The following is a 19,055-nucleotide window of genomic DNA, read 5'->3' as shown; positions in this document are numbered from 1 at the left end:
CAGGCAAGCAGAGAGTGCTAACAGGCTTGTTCGACTTGGAACTGGCGCTTCACAGACTAGGGGTGAAACGGTACATGTATTCGCATTGAACTGAAACGGTATGGGCGTCACGATTGGTGCATGAATTTACACAGTATAAAAATAAATAACACTCACGTGCAAAGTAATGAATGTAATGCGGAACTACTGTTAGATACGCGGGTTCTTAACGGTCACCTAATCTGTCCCGCCTTACTCTGTGGCTATAATTAACAGGCTGCGAGTGTGATGTCAAGATTGCAATGCTAAAATATGTTGTGTGTGTGTGAGAGAGAGGCGTGGGTGCGATCGAACAGTGGAAACATAAAAACATACTCTGTCATTTAGTTCATAGTACAGGACATCATTCAAACTGCAAAGTGTTTACTTATATTTGTGTACAGTCACAATAAAACACAACCTTGTGCTTTTGTCAAACTGTAAACTTTTTTTTTTGTGCAATCGTACACTGTCTAATAATTGGTCTTCAGTGTTAGACTTTGAGTGAAAACTGAAAAGCCTATGGATAATTTTTGGGGATGCACATAAAAGATTGTATACACCTTCACACACACAAATAAAAAAATTCATACATACTTGCGAACCCAACATGCATCCACAAATAAACAAAACAAAACAAACAAAAAATTAATAAAAACCTCGAACTTGCAAGCACAACCATGCACATGCAAACAAACAATACACTCTTCACTCATACAGATGCACACACATTCACATATTAATCACACTCAAATCACCTCTCTCTCTCTCCACACACACACACTCTCTCACACACACACACCCACACACACACGAAAAAGAAAAAAACAGTCAAACTCAACCATGCACATGCAAACAATACACTCTTCACTCATACATATCCACACACATTCACTCACTTTAATCATACTTAATCAAATAACCTCTCTTTCTCTTTCTCTTTCCTTAAAAAAAAAGGAAATATCTTGAGGATATATATGTTCATGTTCCATAAGGGGATGCTTGTTTGAAGAATGCCATTTGGTGGCATAGAAACCATTATACTTGCATTGATTAATACTTTTTAATGGTCTTCTGCAATGTTTGAGGCATATTTAGGTACAGCAGCTGTTTCAGTATTTTACATGCTTTTATGTTGGCCTAATTTCAGTTACATTGTAGGCTATGTAGTTTTATTTTTTTTATTTTTTTATTGTATTAACAACTCAGCTGTATGTGGAGTCCTTTTGAGTAGAAATGCATATTGCAATTTTTTTGTTGCAAATAAAAATCCCATAGTGCGTAACTACTACAGTTTTAACTTATTTTAATATATAAATTCAGTTAAATTGTCAAACATTTGTATGACTTGCCAGTGACTTGCTTAACCCTCTGGGGTCTGGGGTGTTTTTGGGGTCCTTGAGATGTTCTGACATGCCCTGACATTTGTGCTTTTTTCAGTTGCTTATAAACATATTAATGGCAAAGGTGTAAATTCACTCTATATAGCACAAACAGGACTTCCATAATATGTGAGCCACATGTATGTACATGTTTTCATTTTTGAGATAATAATGTTTATGCAAGGTTATCGAAAAAACTAAAAATCTAAGTTTCTGAAATAAGGCCACAAAACACATACTAAATATGTGGCAATAAGACTTTTGACTAATGGATGGTTTTTCTTCAAAATGATGTGAAAATCATCCTGCCTAATCATTCACATAAAACGATACATTGATTTTAGTTTTGTGAAACACTTTTAGTTTGGAAAGCCAATATGCGGATGGGGCGTAAACGCTCCAACAGCATCATGCATATTTAGTAGTTCACACCTGGTGAGACAATGTCCCTGCATACTTAATGAGCCATTCATTCAGGTGTGTCACCTATAGCTAACTTAAATATACAAGCTTCATAAAAATGATCATTCTAGAAGAAAATTTCAGATGGCATTTAAAGGCTTTTGCATCTGAACTCTTCATATATACACACACACACATATATATATATATGCATGCACATACATACTTTATAATCTTTTCAAAACTAGTCAACGTCTTTCAAAACTAAAGTATACATTTTATCATACGTACTTCAAAGTAAAGCATTCATTAGTTAGTTGATGACTTTATTTTTGACAAAACACATACAGTATATATTCCTCATCTCAGTATAGCAATAGAGTTTGCTAAAAGCTGTTCATTCAATACAGCAGTATTTGAAAATCGATCATATTTTGTAAATTACATTTATATTTGCATTTATGTCAAAACCTAGACACTTTTAAACATCAAAAGGACATTTATTAATATGTATTCGTGTCAAAATGACAAATAAACAGATTTTCCTATTCAATTTTGCATGGAAACGCTTCCAAGACGCTTGCGTGTCGCGTGAAAAATAGGCGTCGGTTCTATTTCTAGAATGCACGCGGCTCGTGCCGCGCCTGAGACGCGCGTCTCACACAGGCAGTGTGCAAACTCTAAACTGTTAACATGGGAGCCGAAATAAAAACGGACACGCCACGCAGCTGAGACGCTTACGCCACGCATCCAGTGTTTCACCGGCCTTATCCAGCGGATGTGGGCGTTTCACAGGTTTGTATGGATCGCCTCACATTTGCGTTTGAATAGCGCGGTCTCCATAGGCGGAGTCACATTAAAACTTAATTAGCTGAGATGAGAACGACTGACATCTCTCTCTTTACATACATATTATATAAACTGTGAATATTTGTTTTTTATAAAAATGACTTCATTTAAAAGAAGAGAATTCAAGCTTCATGCCTGTGTGTCTGTATGCCTGTTCGCTGAGTTACAGTTCATTTTCGGACGCGTTTCAGAATTGACTTCACTGACGGAGAGTAGGCAGAACTCGCATCATGTTTATTTTTCTTTATTTGGCGAAAAGCACAACACTTTGTTTTTATTATGAGCATACACAAAAAAAATACACACTAAACAGGATCGATTGATGTATAACACAAGCATATAAGATAAAAATTTATATATTTTTTAAATTTATATTTTGCACTCATACGGAAAAAAACGAGCCTATCGCGCCGGCGCGATAGCCAACCCCAGGGGGTTAACCCAAGCTACGACTTGACTTGAATTGCTTGACATAAAGCAGTGACTTGACTTGACTTGACATGCTTTTCACAAAATTGACTTGGACTTACTTGAGACTTGAAGGTTAAGACTTGAGACTTACTTGTGACTTGCACATGTGTGACTTACTCCCACCTCTGCTTACTTCTTGTGGATGTAATTCTTGACCAGTAAGATTGAAGATCAAATTGTCTTTAGGCAAGTCCCCCCTTCCGAGCTGGTTGTTGAGTATCTGCTCTTACTCCCACGTCTCCCACGACGGGTGGTAGTGGTCTTCTGCGAAGTGGGTATTTGCGTGCCGTTCTTAGATGATTTTCTGTCTCGCTGGCGTGATCTTAAAAAATCCACTTCACTGTCACCACTGGATGCAGAAGTGTGCCGAGCCTCATCTTCAAACCGTACTTTCCGTAAGGATCTTGAAAACGTGCTATTGCGATTAAGCCAGGGATAAAGTCTGCTTTCTTTATAGTCTAAAAAGGGTGAATGTTGTTTGCTAAGTGAGCACTGAAGATAGCAATGTGCTGAAACGTTTGCTTGCTGGTGTCTATTTGTTTTAACTCACATGCACTTTGCACTTTTTGCACGATGCAATTTATAAAATAAAATAATATTTTTGTAGACTTTGCCAGTCTTGAGTGGATCAGTGTGCGGTCAGACACCCTTTTTGTTCATTCTTCAAGTACAAGGACTTTTGTAGCACTACACATTTTTTCTAGTTTCACATCTTATGAAAAGGGAATTATACCACACCTTTAAAGGGACTTTGATAATAACCATTTCTGGATGAATTTGAGTTCTTGAGGAATTTTAGGATTTGTGAGCACTGTTGATGATCAGTCATATCAAACATATCAAATCAAATATGAAGTCATCTGCCATTAGCTTTATCGGAAAATAATCCAGGCAAAAGTTTTCAGGACTTGTTTTATTTCAGCATCTACAGTGTCCTAGAGTCGTACATAGTCAGAAGATTGAGAAAAAAAGTGATTTGTGCTAAGTTTCTTTAAGTTTTTACAAATGTCATTTGATTTCAGTAGTCAATGTCAACAGCTAAGAAAAGCATTTACTTTTTACTTTGAGATATTGCAGTTGTATATGTGATGTGTCTTTTAGTGCATAGCTATCATACGTTGTGTAATGTTTTACGTGTGTAACAGATTATTGTAAAACTAACAAAAGAACCAGACCAGGGGCTAGATTCACAAAACATTTCTTCTTTATAAGTTCAGGCATGCTTAGAAGCTCATGAGAATGTTCAATCCCTATTAAATTTTTAAGAACATCTTTTGTTCTGAAGTGCTATTTATTTGTATGGTGAGTTGAGACTTGCTGAGAGTTTCTCAATCAGAAGGCTGCATATCTCAACTGTCACGCCATCAAGTGCCTCGGGTAGTTGACAAATGGCCAAGAAAAAGTACTTTTTTTGGAAAACATAACTTTTTAAGAAAAAATACATATATTTATGGAGTATGAAAACGTCTCAGGTTATGTATGTAACCCTGGTTCCCTGATAAGGAACTCGAGCTGCGTTTGATTGCGTCGTGAAGCACGTGTATAATCAGTCCAATGGAAAGACGAGACGTCATAGGCGGGTGACGTCATCGACCAGGAAACTATAAAGCACCCCCGAAACCAGACCGCGCTAGCTTCTGTGCCTTCAGCAAGCGCTCTCTGTATATCTGTCCTTGTAAAAAAGTTTCAGAAAACTGCAGTTTCAGAAAATAGTAGTGGTCACTCATTTTGTCAATAACGTTTTCACTCAACAGTACTGTAAATGTGTCCTATGGTGTGACATTTAAAAAGTACTAAGAAATTAGATTAAATAAAAAAAAAAAAAAGATAATTAGACAGAATTGTTTGCATTATTAAAACATTATTTTCTTAAAGTGATATTTATTTTACATTAAAGTACTAATTAGAATCATTTTCACCATGAATAGATGAACTTGATAAACTTTTCCCTACGAATGTCAATAAAACTTTTTCGCCAACCTTACAAAACTGTTTGAAATTGTACCTATCTAAGAGGAGATATTATTGTAACTCCGATCCCCTAATGCCAAACTTGACTCTTTTTTTAAAGATATTTTAAAATAAGTATATTTTCCTGTTGTTTTATGTTTGTCATACCATAGGACAAAACGTCACACTAAAGGACAAAGATAGTCATTGCATAAAAAGAGTCAGAATATATAGTGTTTATTGTAACAATTATAAAGGAGGACATTTTGTTTTTATTTTTCAACAATATAAACTGTGCAAAACATAGCACACCAAAAGTAACTTTGATACTTATAGATCCATCAATAAGGAAACATTGATGCATATAATATCTTTGAGAAATTCAGTAAAATGCCATTTCAAAACAATACTGTGACATTGTCAGACTGCAAAATTCATCAGTTAAACAGTAACAGTGACATGAAAATAAAATCCCCAAAAACACTGCATAACATTCATGAACTCCATTCCATCTAAAACATATTCTTAGAGCAGTTTTTAATCATACTTAACACATTTAAACACATTGATACATTTAAAATCATGAAGATTGCACACATTTCCTTTTTCAGTTTTTAGGTACTTTTGAAAAAACAACTTCAATTCATTTTAAAATATTACCAGTCATGTATGAAATTTCTATTATAAAACAATTCCAGGAACTATATTTTTATCATATGCTTAACAACATATTCAATAGTGAGGTCATCTTAGCACGTGGCAGCAGGGCCGGCTTTGCCGACAGGCGACACAGGCGGCCGCCTGGGGCGCCATCTGCTGGACGGGGCGCAAAATTGCAGAATAAAAAAAAAAATTTTTTTTTATTAAATGTATGTATCGTATTATGAAAGCTGCGCACACGCTGTACACTTTTACTGTGCACTGTCCACACACTGCTTGTATTTGTTCATTTCTTTTACTAGATTATACAATCCTAAAAAACGACTGAGTCACTCTGACAGCTGTCAAACTCAAGCGCGTTGCTCAGCAACCGGGAGTGGCGCGAAAACATCTGACAGCTGGTTTTAGCGCTTTAAATCAGTGGTTCCCAAAGTGGGGGTCGCGGGACCCCGGCGCAGGGGTCGCGAGATGATTTCTATAAAAAAAAAGTGGAAAAAATATATAGGCCCTAATAGGGACGTTGTTAGGCCTATTTTAGGGGGGCTGAAGCTACCCCAAAATGTTCCTAAGCCCCCCTAAATGATAATAAGAACAACAATAACAATTCTATTTATCAATAACCAACAGACTAGACAGAGCAGGTTACTTCATGATATAAAAGAATCTCAACTCTCAGATTCTGTCAATTTTATTACGAAATTCAAACAATAAATACCGTTTTGGCGCTTGTAAATGTTACGTGACAGATCCCTAGCGCACGTGAACCGATCATCTCTAATAGTAAAAAAACACGAACACTGTTGAAAGATACAGTAGGCCTAGTAGGCTACAACTTACCGAAATGTATATTCCTCATAGGCCTACATAATATCGATCAATCAGTGTTTTTTATCAGCGTGAAGAGGTCAAGCTTGAGAACAATATGTTACATTTACCTCAGGAAAGCCATTTAATGAACATAGCCTAATATAGGAAATAGCACGTAGCCTAGCTGGCAAGAAAAAAAGTATTTTGCTAAATATGTGTTCTATATTACATAGGCCTATTTATTATATTTTTACTTATATCATTAAATAAAGTTGTTATTATAATAAAAAACATTATATTTAATTTGAGTTGTTTTTAACCTTAAATAATACTACCATCTGATAGGGCTGTCTATGTTTACAACATTAGGTGAGTTGTTTTTTTCTTGAGAAAAATTAACGCTTATCTCGAGTAGCCTACCTAATATTTATCCAAATGAGTCAATATTAAATCAAATCACAATAATTTAATTGAATTGAAATAATAAAAAAGTGTAGCTTACCAGAAATTGTACCATGCACCATAACATTAACATATCATTTTACACTTGAACCTTAAACCTGAAATGGGCACTTTTTGTGACAGCAACATTTTTGATCAAAGATGTGGCTTAACTTCAGAATTTGAACTAAAATCAGTATTATTATGATTGCTCTGAACATTTCTGACTAAGTTCAACAAACATTAAATTACTTATTCATAAACTTAAAAAAAATAATTAATAAAAATTGAGACTAGAGTAACAGGGTTGAAGATGGTAACGGGGTTGAAGAGACAAATACAGCGACATATATACATGGTTGTTTTTTTACTCAAATTCACTGTAAGATTTTCTATAAACGCAAGTTACAAATACCCTGGGGGCTAAGCCCCCCCTGTCCTCCAAACCTAGTGACGTCCCTGGGCCCTATATATTTTTGTTGCAATTAATTTAACCCTTTCGCACGTATCACACCGGGTAGATTTTCTGTTTGGCGAGTAAATCTCAAAAGGCTATCCGCCACACTGGCGGGTGAATGTTCATACCAAAATATGAAATTTGCAGCGCGCACGCGCTCTTCTGCCTCTAACGAGCAGAGAGAGGGAGAGAGAGAGAGAGAGCCCCGGCCGCGCGCACTCACTCACTATTCAGAGCGGCCAGGCGTCAAGCTTCCCCGTACTTTTTGACAAGCGTCCTTGACAGGACAGCCAGAGCTTCTTTGCAGCTCAAGTCGGTGGCGGTGTGTACGTACAGTTAACGCTCTATCTGTTGACGGCGCTGAGGAAAAAGCTCCCGCCACTGGAATTTTGTGGACCCATTTGTGTCCTCCTGCGCACCCATCAAAGCCGTGCGTCTTCAGCACTCGCGGATCGTGCATACTCCGCCGCTGGCCAGGCTGCTTCTGCTTTACACACTATGGCCGTTCTTTTCCCGAGAAAAGGAGTTTTCCCATAGCGTTTGCAACGCAATACTCGTTCCCTTATCTCTCAGGGAACCGAGGTTACGTTCTGCCTTCCCTTCCACATGAGTCAGGTAACAAAACTGAAAAAAAAGCAGCCTATTTCACCCCAATGATAGTAATATTTCATATATTTCTCACATTTTGATCAATATATGTATATATATAGATTTTTTTTTATTATACATTTCAAATTTGGCTCTGGACATTTTTTTTTTTTTGTATTCAACATAATAGGCCTACCTTATTATCTCAATTAAAAGTACTGAAATGAAAGTGTATGTGACAAAAAAGGCTGTTTATTATTTTGGCCGGTAAAAAATATGTTTGGCTGGTGGATTTTTTCATCTACCAGTCCCCGTGGCAGGTGAGGCAAAAATTTAGTTTCAGACCCTGGGGTGGGGGAGGTGCGGAGGTGCGGGGTCGCGGGGCAGCAGCGCATTTATCATGGGGGTCACGGGCTAAAAAGTTTGGGAACCCCTGCTTTAAATGATGGGGTAAAAGTACTCTCGCCTTGGGCACCAAATAACCTAGAGCCGGCCCTGCGTGGCAGCATTCATCAATCAAGAATAGAACAACAACCAAGGGGTGCGAGTCGAGCAGCACAGTGCATTGGCTCTGGTTCAGATATGACACCAATTATCTTCTGCCGTGAATAGTAAATGCAGTCAAGTTTCTCCGGCCACACAAATGAATTCTCACTCTTTTGCTTCATGCAGTTTATTTTTAGTTCATCTCCATGAACCTCCACGATCTGCCCAACATATGGTCTGCCATCATACTCCGCAATGACAAATTTTCCTTGTGTGCATCTATCTTCTTCCTCAAAGGAGTCATTTGATTCAGTCTCCAAAGCATTTCCAAAATCCACCTTCTTTGATTTGTGGCAAGAACACACTTCAGGATATGAACAGAAACAACTTAACCCTCTGGGGTCTAAGGTGTTTTTGGGGTCCTTGAGATGTTCTGACATGCCCTGACATTTGTGCTTTTTTCAGTTGCTTATAAACATATTAATGGCAAAGGTGTAAATTCACTCTATATAGCACAAACAGGGCTACCATCATATGTGAGCACCATGCATGTACATGTTTGTATTTTTGAGAGAATAATGTTTATGCATGGTTATTGAAAAAACTAAAAACTAAAGTTTCTGAAATAAGGCCATAAAACACATTCTAAATATGTGTCAATAAGACTTTTGACTAATGGATGTCATCGCCTAGTTTTTTCTTCAAAATGATGTGAAAATTATCCTGCCTAATCATTCACATAACACAATGCATTGATTTAAATTTTGCAAAACACTTTCTGTCTGGAAAGGCAATATGCGGAGTGGGCGTCAACGATCATGCATATTTAGTGGTTCACACCTGAGGAGACAATGGGGCCCGCATACTTAATTAGCCATTCATTCAGGTGTGTCACAAGAAAGAATGCAAGAGCAACAGTTGGAAGCATCTCGTGTTTTTTTATTTTTCCACAAATTGTGCTTGCAAATTGGCCTATAATATCAAAAGGAAAACATGTCTAGTAATTGTGCAGTTAATTCTCATACTGTATTTTAAGTTTTGGAATATTTATCCTCTCCCCAAATTTGTCACTAATAAAACACAATAAAAACTGATTTTAAAGAAAAGGCTTATATTTACCTTTTATTAGTTTGTTTACATCTACCTTGTATTTTTTTTTTATTAAAAAGGTTACAATTACAACAACAATTCAAGTGTAATCTTTCTTTGTAAAAACTAAAGTATACATTTTATCATACTTATTTCAAAGTTAAGGATTCATTACTTGAATATAGCCTAGGCTACATTGGAATAAACACTATAACATATTATTTGATTATTTTTGACAAAACATACTATATTTAACATATGAGCAAAAATTGGCAAACAAAAGCTTATTTGAGGTGGCAGATATTTTACAGTAAAAATGTATAATCTATCCAAAACTAATCAATGAAATGTTGTCTTTCATATGTCTGTAACATAGTAACTTTCGTTTTTATTATAAGAAATATAAATGTTAATTTGCAGTTTAATATGTTGCTTATACAAATACATTTTATTTCAACATATTTCACTCGATTTTTACTCGGTAGCCTATAGCAATCATAGACGTTGGAATAGGGGGGGCGGGGGGTATATGTATATATATATATATATATACAGAATCTGAATTAAAATGTGTTTGATTTAAGCCTATTTCAAAATTTTGTGTCATAAAATTTCTTGTTTTTAAGCCTCTTTTTTAAGCACTTACTTTTAAGTATTTCGGGAGAAGTGGATGAATTCACGTGTTGTAAATCCAACAGATCCGATTCTCTGACCTGCGTCTGCGGCACAAATTAACATGGCGCCGCCCATCGCGCATACAGCTCAACTAACGCGATGCGATCGTTATAAAGGTGTTTATACAACAATACAGAACATTCCACTTGCATGTATTTGACAATCGGAATATCAGATATTTCATGCCATAGCTAACACATTTGTGAATATTCTGAATAAAAAAGGGAAAAATGACATAAAAGCAGATCATCATTCATTCAGCTCTGTTGCTGCTGCGGTGTGTCACGTGACAAGCAATGACGCGTCACCATGGAAACCATAAAGTGACATTCTAAATAACGGTCGCCTTGAACCCCAAGCAACCCCCCCCCCCCCCCCCCCCCCCCCCCCCCCCTCAAGAATCCCGCCCCCCCCTCTCACAATATAGTTCCCACGTCCCTGATAGCAATACAGTTTGCTAAAAGCGAAACATTCACAGACATAAACGATTCAAATTTAAACCGTCTTTTGCCAGTTGTGGTAAACAGCGGCATCTCTGCCGTTCATTCATTCATTCATGCACAGATACGCGCCGCACTTGAGAATGAAAAAAAAACTTACTACATTATTCCATAGCCTCGGATCTGTTGCTCCTCGTACTTCTGAGGTAAATTTTCCATTATAGTATTATTCCTCACAGCGCCGCGAGACTGTGTAAACAAGTACAATGATCTGATGTGTTTTCTCGAGCTGATATGTGGGCGTTCACAGTTTGCTTGGATTGCCTCAGACATTTGCGTTTGAATAGCGTGCGCTCTCCGTGGGCGGAGTCACATTACATCTGAATGAGCTCTAATTAGCTCGACTGGAATCGCTCTCTTTTAATGCAGATTTCACAAGATGAGAATATTTGTTTTTTATATAAATTACTTCATTTAAAAGAAGAGAATTCAAGCTTCATGCCTGTGTGTCTGTATGTCTGTTTGACTGAGTATTCGCTGAGTTACAGTTCATTTTCGGACGCGTTTCAGAATGGACTACACGGACAGAGAGAAGGCAGAACTCACTTCGTGTTTATTTTTCTTTATTTGGCAAAAAGCACAACACTTTGTTTTTATTGTGAGTATACACAAAAATAATACACATTTAACAGGATCGATTGATGTATAACACAAGCATATAAGATAAAAAGTAATATTTTATTTTATTTATTTGTTTTCACTGATAAGGAAAAAAACGAGCCTATCGCGCCCTCAGGGGGTTAAGTCTGAAAAGTATGTTAACAAACTTGATCTATTTGTTTTAATAGCTTCTTAAGGAGGTCTTGTCCTATTGTGTGACATCTGTGTCCTATGGTGTGACAGGCCAAAGTGTCACAACAAAGGACATTTCCTGTCACACCAAAGGACATTTGAGCTTTTGTGGCAGTTAATAACCATGCTAATACTAGCTGAACTGTCATTAGCAATTTGCATGACACATTTGCATAATATTACATAGCCCTGCTGTTAAAAATACAAATTTGAATTAAAAAAATGAAATTTAGGGGTGTCACACCAAAGGACAAAAAAACTTAACAACTTCAGTGGTCTGAAAACATAGTTAAATATTTGAACAATTCTGAGAGAAATACTTACCATGTGCACTGCTCATGGGCTTCATAGGGGTCTTCAGTCACATGACCTTGAATGGGGTCTTTCAACTAAATGTAGTTGTCCATGATATTGCCCAACTTAATATCAGGTTATTGCATAACACCAAAGGACATTTTTTTTCTGTGACAAAACTTTATGAAATTCCTACACTTTTAGAAATGTATGTATAGGAAAAGTGATGGCCACTTACTGAAATAGACACTTGCACAATTATGTCAGGAGTGTCCATTAAGATTTTTAAACATTATTTTCTTTATTTATAAAAGTTCATATTTATGAAATAATTTTGTCTACCGTCACACTATAGGACGATTTTGAGATTTGGCTCAAAGTTGTAAAAAAAATAAAAAATAACTCTGGTATTAAAACAACAAATTCATGTAAAACAAGAAAATGTTTAACCATTTACAGTATTCTAAATGATGAAAATCTGAAATAAATTATTTTTTATCTTCTGTGACGGTGAAAAAGCCACGTCACGTCAACTACCCCATCAGAGGTTGTCTCAATTCAGAGGATCATTGGAAAACAGCCTTCGTTTGGCGGTTGGCATTCTTTCTCAAAACTTGATTTTAACAAGTTCAACAGTCCTTGATCAACATCTTTTTTTAATCCTGGAACAACATTCAAATGAACCAATCAGATTTGAGGGACAAGTATACAATTAATGTCAAGTTTAGGCTACCACTCCTTGAACTGCCACCTTAGATTGAGATTAACCCTCTGAGGTCTGAGCTGTTTTCTGGGCCCTGGAGGTGTTCTGACATGCACTGACATTTCTGGTTATTTCTGTTACTTGTGACATTTTCATGGCTAAAGTCTAATTACACTGTATTCAGCACAAACTCTGCTACAATAATATATCAACAGCATGTATGTAAAAGTTTGTAGTTTTGAGATAATGACATTTATGCGTGGTTTGTGAAAATACAAAAAAAAATTCTCACTGAAATAAGGCCATGAAACCCATACTGATTATTTCTTCACAAGACTTTTGAAAATTGTATCACGTAGCCTAGAATATTTGCTCTAAAACTATGTGAAAATCACCCTGATTGCTCATTCAGATAAGACAATATATTGATTTAAAAAATTTACGACGTGTTTTGTGTGAAAAAGCCTTATGGGAGAGCTCATTAATATGTAAGCTTTTCTCACCTGAGAAAGACAAAGACCCTCCCCTAACGGCCCTATTAGGAGCTATCAGGCCCTGCCATTCTGGGCAACCTTGCACAATACTGTAAATGAGGAGATTTAAAAAAAGAATGGCTTTTAAATTGTTTGGATTTATTTACAACACAACATAGTCCAAAGATACACACAGCAAATGCCAAAAAAGCACTTATTGAAAACAATGATCCAAAGACAGAGACCTTTGTGCCATTCCTAAAAACATTGTACATACCTTTCATTTCCAAGGTGTTTGATTTTCACTTTACCATGTTCATGTTCACTGAAGTCCTCAGTGGCATCTGGGCCCTGAAAAAAAAAAAGTGAACATACTGACATCAAGAGAAAGGCCTGCACGATTTTGGGAATAAATTTTAGATTTTTCTGGTTAAAATTGCTTTTTAAAATTCACAGAATACACACACACACACACACAAATGTTTCCAACAATATATAATATAATGAACAGTGAACACCAGGTTTGTTGTGCCTTGTAGGCACCCAGCTAACAATTTAACGTTCTGGGAACGTTCTGGGAACGTTAGTTTTTGGTTCCCAGAACGTTCCCAAGAACGTTCCCTATTGGTTAGCCAGGAAAGTTTTCTTTACGTTAATAGAACGTTCCCTATAGGTTAGGGGAACGTTCCCGGAACGTTCCCGAAAGGTTCCCAGAACGTTCCCGAAAGGTTCCCGCAAGGTTCTCGTAACGTTCCCGGAAGGTTAGGGGAACGTTCCCGGAACGTTGCCGAAAGGTTCCCAGAACGTTCTCGGAACGTTCTCCTAACGTCTACACATCCTGATATGCCTGTACACAAATTATAGGTCTACAAACAACATATTCTACATTGTTTATTGTTCAAACACTTAAGAATCCTATGAATATATTATTACAATAAATTGAATTTACAGAAACTATCATTAATAAGTAAATCAATCAGTTTGTATTAAATAAATAAATCAGCACACAATCCATGTTTTTGTTTATTCATTGTTTAATTATCAACCTAAAATAAGTCATTAAAAACAGCGTTAGCAAAATGTATTCAGGAACAGTAATTTACATTTAATATTTCAAACATGAAAATATTTCAATAAATAAAACTACACAAACATTTTAATTAAAACTATCTTTTTGCAAACTGTAGCCTATAACTTTGGCTATAAAGTTGAAAAAGTATTGATTTATATACAATATACATGAATGTGCCAATCTTCACTCCGCTCAAAACATTTAAACTCCCAACACCATCTGCAAATTTAACAAGAAAATAAAAAGACAACGCGTTACATGGACACACAATCCCATGCCAAAATTCAAGCCCTGTAATGGCATTAATATTCATCTGGAGCAAATGAAAAGAGTGAGGTGGGATTGTGGATCACAATTGGGATCACAAGCTGTAGGAGATATGAGCACGAGCGCTGCTGGTATCATGTATTTATTCAGATATTTCAGCATCAATGTGTATAGAAAAATTTATATATTTCAAAACACTACATTGCATTTATTTATATTGCACTATTTATTATTTCAGACTACAAATCAAAAAAGGAATGTTTTATATAGGGGTAAGGATACCCATATTAAGCCTCTCTCTCTGAAGTCAAATAAAAAACAGAGAAAATAATATTTAAGTCTAGTGAACTCTGACCTGCGAATTCGCTCTACCTTTTATGTACAAGTCTCACCTCCAATGAAGAATTTGAAAACCTGTAACTGCTGTGTTGTTTATGAGAAAGAAAGTGAAAAAAAGTTTGAAACTGCTATCAATTTTTTTTTTTTAATCTCTGTGACTTTACACCTACAAATTCCACTGTCACAGGTGCTCAGTTTTGCTATAATGAAACCCTCACAGAACATGGTAATAATCAGCCATTCATGCAAAAGCAAAGGTCGGTGTAGTTTACAGGTGCATCTGTCCAGGCCAACGTCTGATGCCTTGATGCCTTCCGCTGGGATCCCAGAAAACCTGAAATAAAAAAAATAGTACAGTTCAAAATCTATCATACATACATCTCATCTGGTATCACAAATTATCATTCCAGGTTCACTTTAAGATATGCTCAATATTAGTGCTGCACAATATTGAAAAATTTAGAGTTTATTTAGAGATATCAGCCGTATGGTTTAGTGCATGCGCTAACGGCTCCAGGTTTGTATCTGGTAAATTACCCCACTAATAATGCCCAGAATGGTACCAAACTACTACAGTAGTACAAATAGGTTCTGTACTCATTAAACGAGTCATTGGAAAGTTTGTAAGTACATCAGGAGTTTATTTAAATAACACTTGCCTGACGGCGAATGCTACTGCTGATGTTGACGTCACTTTATGAGTACAGAACCTATTTGTACTACTCATTTTCCCCGACATAGAGCAGACCGGCACACAACAAAAACTGCTGTTCGGATGTTCCCTTTTCTGATATTTTAGCCTTCGTGACATTTTAATTAAAACAGAAGTAAGAATTTTAGTGTAATAAGCAAAAATTAACAGTAAACTCAGAGATCACCTACCGCTGCAGATGTGTACGGAAGTGAAAAGCGGAAATGCTTAGACCTCTTTCCGGTTCGACCGCTGGGCGCTCCGCATAACCCCTATTGGGGGGATTTTGTAGAGGAGTGAACCTGCATAGAAAATTACAATAGATAACAAGCATAGATAAATACAATAGAAGAAAAACACAGTTGAAATAAGCAGTGCATTATGTTTTTCAGTTAAATCTAACTTATCAGGTACAGAAATTGATTTATCAAAATGTAAAATAAGTCTTCAGTGTAAAAATAAAATAACTATAAAATTAATGTATCTTTGCTAAAGCTACAAGTCATTTTCTCTTTTGATGTTTGATCACCATTGGCGACACAAACAGCTGCGGGTACGTTAGGCTGCTGTCCCTTTAAGACGAATGCGCAGAACTAATATAAATGACACGCATCCGTTTTCTTTCTGTTTAAAACACAAGACAAGAGGAAACTCGCCATTTTGACTTCATTTTGCGTGCACGTGTCTGTTTAAGCTAAAAAAAAAAAGTGAAAGAGAACTGAATTCGGCTAAACTCACCTTCTTCATCTACTGACTGTGGATGGCATCAAGGTCTTGTCCTGAAGAATACAGGGCCAAACAATAGGGATTTTATCTCATCTGGTAACAAGAGCAAAGCCATAACTTTAAGAACTCTAATGATATATTTACCCCCTGATATTGCATTGGGGATATCAATTCAAACATTTTTAAAGGCTAAGAGTATGAGCCACAGCTGCCCAAGATATCTAGGGGTTGCAAATTAGTCATGGCTATAAACCTGTATGCATGGCATATACTTTGTATTTTTTATAAAGCAATGTTCTATGCATTTGTCCCTGTCAAATAAACATTAAATAAATAAATCTGTGAAAAATAACTGCCTAAAGTTGTCGACCCCCTGAACCGCATTTAAAAGTACAAAGAATTTCAGTATTGATCAATAAAAAAAATAAAAAAAATACATAAATACCTTTGAGTTGGACAGTATGTTGTCAGTCTCATTGGCCAACATAATTCAAAACAGACCTAAAGAAATAAAATAAAATATAGTAATCATCAGGATATCATGTTATCATAATAGTTAAATGAATTATTATAACTATGACCATTATAATATTGTATTAGTCGCCTATTATTTAGCTGATTATTTAGCTTACAGGCTTCTCAAGGACAATCTCACTGAAAAAACTTGGGGTTAATGATTTTAAAATGTGAGACTTATTTCAAAAGCATAAATCTTACAGACCCCAAACCTTTGAACAGCAGTGCACTGCATGTTTGAGGTGGTTTTGCTTACTAGTCATATGGTTCATAGAGATTTTCTTGGACAGGGAGTGCAGCAGGCCATCACAGCATGATGATCTAGGAACATAACATGCTGTTTGTCACAGAGCCAAAAATATTACATGTGATAGGTTTATTACAAGGAACCAAGCTAGAACAGAGGTGAAATGCAGAAAAGATAAATATATACAAATCTTAAGATAATATATTGTGAAATAAATGCATATGGAATTATCATCATGATTAAACAATAACTCACCCCTTGTTGTAGAGTTTTATTTTTTCTCTCGCTATTCTGAAATCACATTTTAGCAATATTGGTAAGTAACGTCACTGATTAAGTTAACAATACAGTGCATTCTTTTTGGTTAGCCTAAATAAATTAGCTTACTTCCCATTGACAAATTACCAGCAAAACTATCAAAAACTGTTATCTACACTAAATATGTGTTTAAAAACCCAAACTTTCATAAATAAGACCTCAACTTAACGTAACTTAGGCCTAACGTTGTCTTTTGAAAACGGTTAGCTAGCGTAGATGCTAACGGACTTTTTCAAAGACATAAAACCATTTCTTTAAAATAAATATTTAACAGAAGCGTGTCAATTACACGTAAGAAATGTGTCAGGGGCGTTTGTGTGTATTATTTGTGAGATTTTGTTGTCTAAACTTACCTGAAAGCAGTGAAACCAACAGCGAGAGACGGGAGTTTTGTTGTTTGTCAGTTGTCGATGACGTTTCCATCTGCTCTCGCGCAGCGCACGTGCTCCAGTGTTTGATCACGCGCATGCGCATTAAAACACTTCAAAGTCATGCAGCATTTAAATAAACATATAGAATTAAAATATAACATAATTTAAAATATCATTAATAAAAAGTTATTGCGAATAGATCTGAACGTTGTTGGTTATCTTATAACCTTAGGGGACCGTACTGACGACGTTGTCAGTTGGTAATCTGCCTGTTAATAGTAGGCTAAGTGATATTAAAATAATAACCTGCAGAGAACGTTCCCAGAACGTTCTCTTTAGGTTATAAAAATAAAACCTAAAACCTGCAAGGAAACGTTCTGGGAAGGTTCTCTTTAGGTTATAAAAATTAAACCTAAAAATAACCTGCAGGGAACGTTCTGGGAAGGTTCTCTTTAGGTTATTAAATAACAACCTGCAGGGAACGTTCCCAGAACGTTCTCTTTAGGTTATAAATTTAAACCTAAAAATAACCTACAGGGAACGTTCTGGGAACGTTCCCTTAAAGTTATAAAAATAGATCCTAAAAATAACCTACAGGGAATGTTCCCAGAACGTTCTCTTTAGGTTATAAATTTAAACCTAAAAATAACCTACAGGGAACGTTCTGGGAACGTTCCCTTAAAGTTATAAAAATATATCCTAAAAATAACCTACAGGGAATGTTCCCAGAACGTTCTCTTTAGGTTATAAATTTAAACCTAAAAATAACCTACAGGGAACGTTCTGGGAACGTTCCCTTAATGTTATAAACAAAGATCCTAAAAATAACCTACAGGGAACGTTCCCAGAACGTTCTTGTTTGGTTCCCAAAAAAATAACCAAATGGGAACCAAACGGGAACGTTAGGGGAACGTTCTGTGTTTGCTGGGCATAAGCTATGCGCAGTGCTGGATAAAATATGATACATTCAAACGTGATCACGATCCAAAATATGATACATTCAAACGCGATCGCGCTGCAAAATATGATACATTCAAACGCGATCGCGCTGCAAAATATGATACATTCAAACGCGATCACGATCCAAAATATGATACATTCAAACGTGATCACGATCCAAAATATGATACATTCAAACGTGATCACGATCCAAAATATGATACATTCAAACGCGATCACGATCCAAAATATGATACATTCAAACGCGATCGCGCTCAAATATAAAACATTATGGTTACCATATACATATCTACGTTTGAGCAGATATCCACAAACACAGTAACAGTAAACACGGGTCTAAATATTATAATATTCACCATATATCTAGCAACAGTTCAACTGCAATGTGAAATTTATGCAACAATAGCAAACTAATATGTAAGTATATCATTTCTTACCTTATCTTTCTTGTCTTCAAATCGGGTTCTTCTTCTTCTGATGTAAATCCAATGTAAGCTCAGGAACGTCTTTC

General features: G+C 36.1%; 1 long non-coding RNA gene across 2 annotated transcripts; it reads right to left on the bottom strand.

The window, feature by feature from the left end:
* Nucleotides 1-13,585: 13,585 nt before the first annotated feature.
* LOC311075293 lies at nt 13,586-18,505 on the bottom strand. Of its 2 annotated transcripts, none has more exons than XR_014604456.1 (6): nt 17,151-18,505; nt 16,905-16,969; nt 16,578-16,633; nt 16,145-16,225; nt 15,598-15,708; nt 13,586-15,049 (listed from the first exon to the last, which is right to left on the bottom strand). It is a non-coding gene; the product is annotated as an uncharacterized lncRNA (long non-coding RNA). The 2 variants fall into 2 exon arrangements; XR_014604457.1 differs by having other exon boundaries at nt 16,145-16,185.
* Between the last annotated feature and the right edge of the window lie 550 nt (nt 18,506-19,055).

The sequence above is a fragment of the Abramis brama genome, assembly GCF_963993115.1.
Source record: "Abramis brama genome assembly, chromosome: 24".
Classification (NCBI taxonomy): Eukaryota; Metazoa; Chordata; class Actinopteri; order Cypriniformes; family Leuciscidae; genus Abramis; species Abramis brama.
The sequence above is the reverse complement of the archived record's forward strand: the minus strand, read 5'-3'. Positions and strand labels throughout refer to the sequence as shown.